Here is an 8,161-nt window from a genome sequence, read left to right as displayed (position 1 = left end):
CAAAAAATTGCACGTGTATATCATTATTACATGAATAATACCATTAATCATGTTATGTTTAGAAAACTACATTATCCTAAAGTAAAAATAAAATAAAACACACATATTTTTATAATAAAATAAAAAAACTTCTATTTAAAAAATGTATATCTACATAAAGCCTTATTTTCGCTAAAAAATGATATCTTTCATACATACGTAGGTTTTATAACATTAGGTTAAATAAATAAATATTTATAAATAAATATTAATTATACAACACACACACGGTCGTCTGTTCTTAAAGCAAGCAACTTAATGCTTGTGTTATAGATAACAGCCGACTGGTATAGCTACATTTTTTTTTCGATAAACATACTTATAAATAATACATATATAAATTTATATATAAATATTTATATTACACCCAGACTCGGGTGGGAATCGAATCCACAACCCTCGGAGCAGAAAGCAGGGTCACTACAAACTGCGCCAACGGGCTAGTCAAAACTTATATCAGCTAAATGATACACATTAACACTGAAAATCAAAGTAAATGAAAATACGAGAGATATCTAGTACCTAACCACAAAATAATTCTATTCCCATTAAAGACCAATAATAAAATCTTTATCCTCAACTATAGCATAATAAACGCAAATTAAATCATAACATTTACGTCGCATTCCGATAACGGTTATGTTTACGGTTCAAAATAATTTAAACCAATAATTGTTTAACGATACCGCAAAAGTCCCTTACTATATTGTAAGGGGATTCACATCGTACTGCATAAATGATCCCCGACTTTGACCGCTCGTGACCCCTTATCTCGCAAGACTCGTCTGCAACTGGTAAAGAAAATGAGACAATAATATGACTCTTAACTCTTCACATTAAAGTTCACATTTGATTAGCACAACACTTTACGAAGTACAAATATAATTTGGTTCATTTTCTAGTATTTAAAACAAGGTTCTCTCGTCCAGAGTCATTCGTTCTTCATCGTCTTCAACAGTTATTTTTTAAGTACAATAAAAACAGAAAAATGAACTTCGCTAAGATTTTCTTCTTCGCGTTCGCCTGCTTTTTGGCACTCAGTACCGTCTCTGGTGCTCCAAACCCTAAGTTTAAGTTATTCAAGAGAATCGTAAGTATACGTTAAAAACTAAATTATTATTTCAAAATATAAAGGAGTATTCAGTTGCATTCCCTTTTGTAATGTACTTTGTACATGACATAAAACTAAAGTTATATTTATGAGAAATGTTGTGTATTATAAAGGATAGCTTTTTAGTATGACTAGCAATAAAATGTTCAAATTTCCATTGTTACATACAAATCCTTTGTGTTAATAATATTCTATAAACGTATAACTAATACATTTCCATATTTCAGGAAAAAGTCGGAAGAAATGTGCGTAATGGTCTTATTAAGGCCGGGCCAGCTGTACAGGTGGTTGGTCAAGCTGCCACCATCGCCAAGGGATAAACAACCTTATTTTCTGTTCAATAATAATGAAAATAGTGTTATGATCGCCTCTAATTGCTTTACTCTAGTCCTGAGATTAAAATGTATTAATAAGTTACAATAAATTACAATTATTTATTTTCCATTTCTGTCTTTTATTACCGCCTCATAACTTTTCAAAACGAAATAGTATTTCACTCAAAACCAAATAAAAATGCAATCGCTTCTCGTGGGGTCTGATGAAAATAACAAACGAATAGGTCGTAGTGATACATAATTATGTTCTTAAGACTGAATGACGAGATTGACGATTTACAATTGATTTTGAAATCTACTCGAATATTTTTTGATTTTTGTTTCATTTCATTACAATGTACAATCTATTACAACTTAATATATATATAGTTTTTGAGTTGGTACGACCAACAAAAAGCGTAGAAAGAGGCTTACAGTTCAATTCGTCATACCGCTCTTCTAATAAATTCTTTAGTTACGAGTATTTACTAGTTAGTTTGCGAATTATAATTTAATTTATGGAGATTTAATCAATACTGCAAGAAAAAAGTCAACATAATACATAATAGACCAATTAACATTATTATTTTTATAAATTAATCTTTAAACTAAAAATTTTAACTGAGGTAGGGCACAGCAGGAATTTCCTGCTCGAAATATGGAGCAGCCCGACTGGGGTAGTACCTCGACCTTACAGAAGATCACAGCAAAATAATACTGTTTTCAAGCAGTATTGTGTTCCTGTTGGTGAGTAAGGTGACCAGAGCTCCTGGAGGGGGGGGATTGGGGATTGGGTCGGCAGCGCGCCTGCGATGCTTCTGGTGTTGTAGGCGTCTATAAGCTACGGTAATCGCTTTCCATCAGGTGAGCCGTACGCTTGTTTGCCGACCTAGTGACATTAAAAAAAAAAAAAAAATCAATATAAATTACTGAAAACCTTGTCTTTCATTAATGTTCCTGTTGATAATGTTCTCTTATCTCTCTGCATCAAAAAATTATAAATTTCTTGGTGTAATCTTGCACAAACATATTTAAATCTTCAAATATAAGTTGTCGCTCACGACCATTTCGTATTTTCATGGGGTATATTCGTGACTATCATAAGAAGGTTTGCCGTAGTCACTTGGCACTGCGTGTTGGTGACCGTAGTGGATGGTATAATACTCAGGAAACACTGCTGCCCATCTCCTGGAATTTTCCCTCGATCGCCTCTTACGATATCCACGGGAAGAATGGGAGTGGTACTAAATACTAACGTTGGGACACCACACGACGAGACGTACGTGCCGTAATGTAAGGTTTTATAGCCTAACCTTATTAAATATATTGTCCTTTTGATTGATCTTATCCTCGTCTAGAATTAAACTAACATTCTTAAATTATAAGCATTGTATATTTGTATCACGTGAACAAAGCTACTCACCAGAAATAATACACGAACTTTATATAACATTAAATATTTGTGACTAAATAATTTGTTTCACATAGAAATAACGATATTAACATTTATTTAATAAAAACATCTAGTTTCTGTAATAAAGCGTATAAATTAACGAAATGTTTGAATTTTCCCGCAACGTTATAAAAGTTAATAATACCATGAAGAGATTTATGGGTCCAAGCCGCTTGGGGCGCCGTGTGGTAGAATAAATAGAGTTTGTGTATAACGTGTTTAAACAAATGCTTCGACCAACATGTTTACGTACACGTAAGTAGCTAGCTTCATATTATTTTATTTTGATAGTCTAGTGGGAAAATAATAGTGTATGAATATCATTTAAGAGATACTTATGGATTAAAATGTTTGTATTCCCTTGATACCTTTACATCTATTAATAGAACTTGTCATCACAAGTTTATTTTCCATAAATAATGGTTGTAGTTTTTTCTTCTAAAATGCATAGTAGCTACCAAACAAAGTTAAAGCTAATAATATTATAAAGAGGTAAAGTTTCTAGCTTTGTTTGTATGTATGGGGTCATCTTCACAACTACTGATCCGATCATGAAAATTCTTCCAACAGAAAGCTACACTGTTCAGGATATAGGCTATATTGTATTCTTATTGAACAAAAAATTTCAGTGAAAAATAATGGTATATATCAGGAAATGTAATGTGTAGGAGAAATGTGAGCGAGATGAAAACTTTAGTATATATTTGCAACAAAAATAATAATTAACGCCCAACGAAGTGGGAACGATTCAGCTAGTTACTGATAAATTATTTAAACGTATCGTAAGTAATTTGTAAAATGACGATTCAAAAGTGCTCTTGGGGCCTATTTGAATAAAGTTGTTTTTGATTTTGAATTTCGGAACTGGAAATATTTAGCATTTGTAAACTGATTGAATACATACACACACTATTAGGCTGAAAGTATGAACGTTATTCTCAGGGAATGGAATTAGAAGGAATTTGAATTGAATTAGGAATAGATTGTGAACTAAGGTTATAAACTTTATAATTGTGGTATATTGCAACGAACACCGGTATATAGTGTTTATTTTTTACGGATTACACGCAAAAGAAATAAAAAAGATACAACAGTTTCATCATTTAATCTCTAACAATTAGATAATTGTTTTTGAGGGCCGTTTAATTTCTCTTTATACGGATTTATTTATTTATTTATTTATTTATTTATTTGGTACACCAACGATTGTTACAATGTTACTTACATCTACAGTATAATATTTAATTTATTTGTGCTAATTGCACAACCAATTACAGGTATACTCCACGTGCTTTTCATGAAATTTTCTTATGTATACATAATATTATTATGTATACATAAGAAAATTTCTTAGAAACTAAATTATGTGCTAAACAAAAAGACTAATAATAAAAAAAATATATAATAATAACAATAACCACTAAGTCAACTGTTCGCGACATCGCGCACCGGCATAGCTGACAGGGCGGTGGCTTGCTGCGTATACGGCTGGTGTTGCGTTCCCCCGCGCGCCCCTCCCCTTCGAGCGGTCACTTCTACTCTTAGCCGCACCGGGCTCACATCAAATATCATCAAAGTCTTTATAAGCTTATATTTTCTACAATAAATACAGTCCACTTGCTTTACATCTTTTATTTACAAATGGTCCTTCGAATGAAGAAAGCGACCTATAATTATAAAAATTGAAGATAACACGCCACACGTGCCATATTGGATTTTTTCTACATTGGACAAACGATCGCCGGCCACAACTCGTACAGCCCATTATAAGACGTTTGGAGTTAAAGGAACAAGAAGGAAATAGTACAGAGTGAGTTCGTTCCAATTCCTTTCTTTAATTCATTATTTTCATATTCCTTCATTTAATCCCTTTCCAATAATTAGGATTGCATCTAATCGATCATTAAGAAAATTTACTAATCTTTTCATCTAATCATTTCACAATTTATGAAGGCATATAATAATAAGCATTGCATATTTAAATCACATACATACGTAAATTTAACAAATTTTACTTGCAGTTTATCTACTTATATATATCTACCCTCATCATTACAGCCTATACAGTCCACTACTGGACATAGGCCTCCACAAGTTTACGCCAAAAATAACGTGAACTCATGTGTTTTGCCCATAGTCACCACGCTGGGCAGGCGGGTTGGTGACCGGTATATCTACCCTCAATAATCGATTTTTTTTAACGTTTTAAATACAATATTATACCTAAGTTTTTAAATAATATTCATATTATATAGGTACTGCTACATATTAAATAACATTTCATATTAATTTCTACAATCGGCAATTGATTACAATCGTCGATATTTCTACAATCGTAAATTGATTTATCGCTTAACCGCATCCTACCTACTTAATTTACTTGTCTATTATACTCGTAAAGTTCCGCTAAGAACAATAATTATTATACTTACATAAACTATAGAATTGACATATGTGATTAAACAAATACCTACATATTTCAGTTCTAAAAACAAAAATTAAATAAATTAAAATAAAAAATATTAAATTTAATAATCATTAAACAAATACATATTATACTTATATTTTTATGTTATTCTCTGTTTTGTTTTAAAAATGAGTTCTATTAAAGATTTAATTAAAAAACGCGGAGGCCTAAAAGCTAAACTTACATCATTCGGAAATTTTTTAAATCTTGTTAAAGGTCACGAAATATTAGTGGATAGACAAAAATGTGAACTTGAATGTCGTCTTAGTAGAATTAACACTACATTTGACCAATTTGATGCATTACAGGCGGAGATTGAAACATTATCGGAACAAGTTGATGATGAATATAACGAGCGTATACAATACGAGGAGCAGTATTATAGTCTTGTGGGTGTGGCGCGCAGTATGTTAAATAGTGCAACGTCATCACCACCTTCTCGCGATGGATCGGTGTCGGGAGAACAAAATGTCAACTATACTCCTAAATTTAATTTACCGGTCATCAATGTACCACAGTTCGGAGGTGACTACCAGGATTGGTTGGAATTTCGAGATACGTATCTTTCAATTATTCATAATAATACTAACATTTCCCAAGTACACAAATTTCATTATTTACGCGCTGCGTTAAAAGGTAGTGCATCTTTAATTATACAAAGTCTAGATATAACAGCAAACAATTACCCAATAGCATGGCAACTATTAACAGATAGGTACGACAACACACGTCTTTTAATTAATAACCACTTACAAGCTTTGTTTAAAACTAATCACATTACTTCTGAATCGAGTTCGGAGATTCGGAATCTTATTGATGTTTTGAATAAAAATTTAAGAGCACTTGGAGCGCTTGGTGAACCAGTCGATCACTGGGACACAATTATTATCTACATGATGTCGAAAAAATTAGATTGTGTTACAAATCGAAGATGGGAGGAATACAAAAGCAGCTTAAATTGTAATTCACCAAGTCTTGAACAATTTATACATTTTTTAAATAATAGGTGTGATTTGTTAGACACATTATCTACTGAACCACCACCACCACCACCTTTGAATTACATTAATAAAAATCAATCAAACTTATCGAATAATAACAAAAATTCATACTTTAAAAAAGATATAGTAACGAGTAATGATAAATATAATAAGTATAATAAAAATATTTCATGCCCCATGTGTTCACAAAATCATTATTTATTTTCATGTCCATCATTCATTAAACTTGATATCGACGCACGAATAAAAAAGGCCACGGAAAGCAGAATATGCATCAACTGCTTACGTCCAGGTCATAATCGAAATCGGTGTAGACTATCAAATTGTAAATATTGTAATCTTAAACACAACACTCTTTTGCACAAAGATGGTTTCAAAAACGAATCACCGTCATCATCTTCCAATGTAGCCCTTACAACAAATGTATCATCATCTCCTTATAGCTCTTGTGTCATATTATCCACAGCTTTGGTGCGCGTGAAAGATAAAGACGGCTACTTTCATACAGCAAGAATGCTATTGGACAATGGGAGTACTTGCAACTTCATTACAGAGGAGCTGTGTCACAGGCTTGGTTTGGTAAGACGTAACACTAACTCCACTATTTCTACAATAAATAGTCATACAACAAGTGCCATAGAGATATGTGAACTAGTATTTGAGTCTTGTTGTGGTGATTACAGGGCAGATATCAATTGTTATATTTTGCCAAAAATCACTAATGCTCTTCCTAGTTCTTACATAAACATTACGCATCTACCTATTCCCCCAGAAATTAAATTAGCTGACCCTACATTCAACACACCTTCTTCAATTGACATTTTAGTAGGCGCAGAAATATTTTGGGCAGTATTAAATTCAGAAACCTGTAACATCGGTTCATCATATCCAAAGTTGCATTATTCTAAGCTGGGATGGCTTCTGTCGGGTTGTATTTATAATAACTATAGGCAAAATAATAATGTCTGTTATCATACTTCTAATCACGAATTAGATCACACTTTAACAAAATTTTGGGAGTTAGATTCAATTTCTTCTCAATATTCATTTTCTCATGAAGAAAAAGCTTGTGAGGATATATTTCAAAATTCTACTTACCGCACTTCAACTGGTCAATTCGTAGTTACTATACCATTAAAGAGCTCACCAGACAGCTTAGGAGATTCATACGCTTTAGCTAAGCGGCGATTTCTTGCACTTGAAAATAGATTTAAACGAAATAGTAAATTTAAACATGACTATGATGAATTCATTAGAGAATTCATCTCGGCCACATGTCGTTAAATTTACACAATTCACATATGGCCAATAAACATAATTATTACTTGCCACATCATGGAGTAATTAGAGAGTCAAGTACAACATCGAAATTGCGCGTTGTTTTTGACGCATCTGCCGTTACGACATCTGGTAAGAGCTTTAATGATATACAAATGATAGGCCCTAAAACTCAAGATGACCTTTTTTCTATATTGTTGAGATTCCGTGAACATAAATACGCCGTAACTGGGGACGTCGAAAAGATGTATAGAGCTGTATTAGTCCATGAATCACAGCGCTCTTTACAACAAATTATATACAGATTTAATTCAAATGAACCATTTAAAACGTACACACTTAATACTGTTACATATGGAACCTCATCAGCTCCATATTTAGCCACAAATTGTCTGGTATCTCTTGCTAATGAAACATCAAATTTAAATGCCCAGCGTTCTATTAAACACGATTTTTACATCGATGACCTTTTGGGGGGTGCGAACTCAATAGAATCGG

The sequence above is a fragment of the Melitaea cinxia genome, chromosome 23 (assembly GCF_905220565.1).
Source record: "Melitaea cinxia chromosome 23, ilMelCinx1.1, whole genome shotgun sequence".
NCBI lineage: Eukaryota > Metazoa > Arthropoda > Insecta > Lepidoptera > Nymphalidae > Melitaea > Melitaea cinxia.
Note: the sequence above shows the minus strand (reverse complement) of the source record.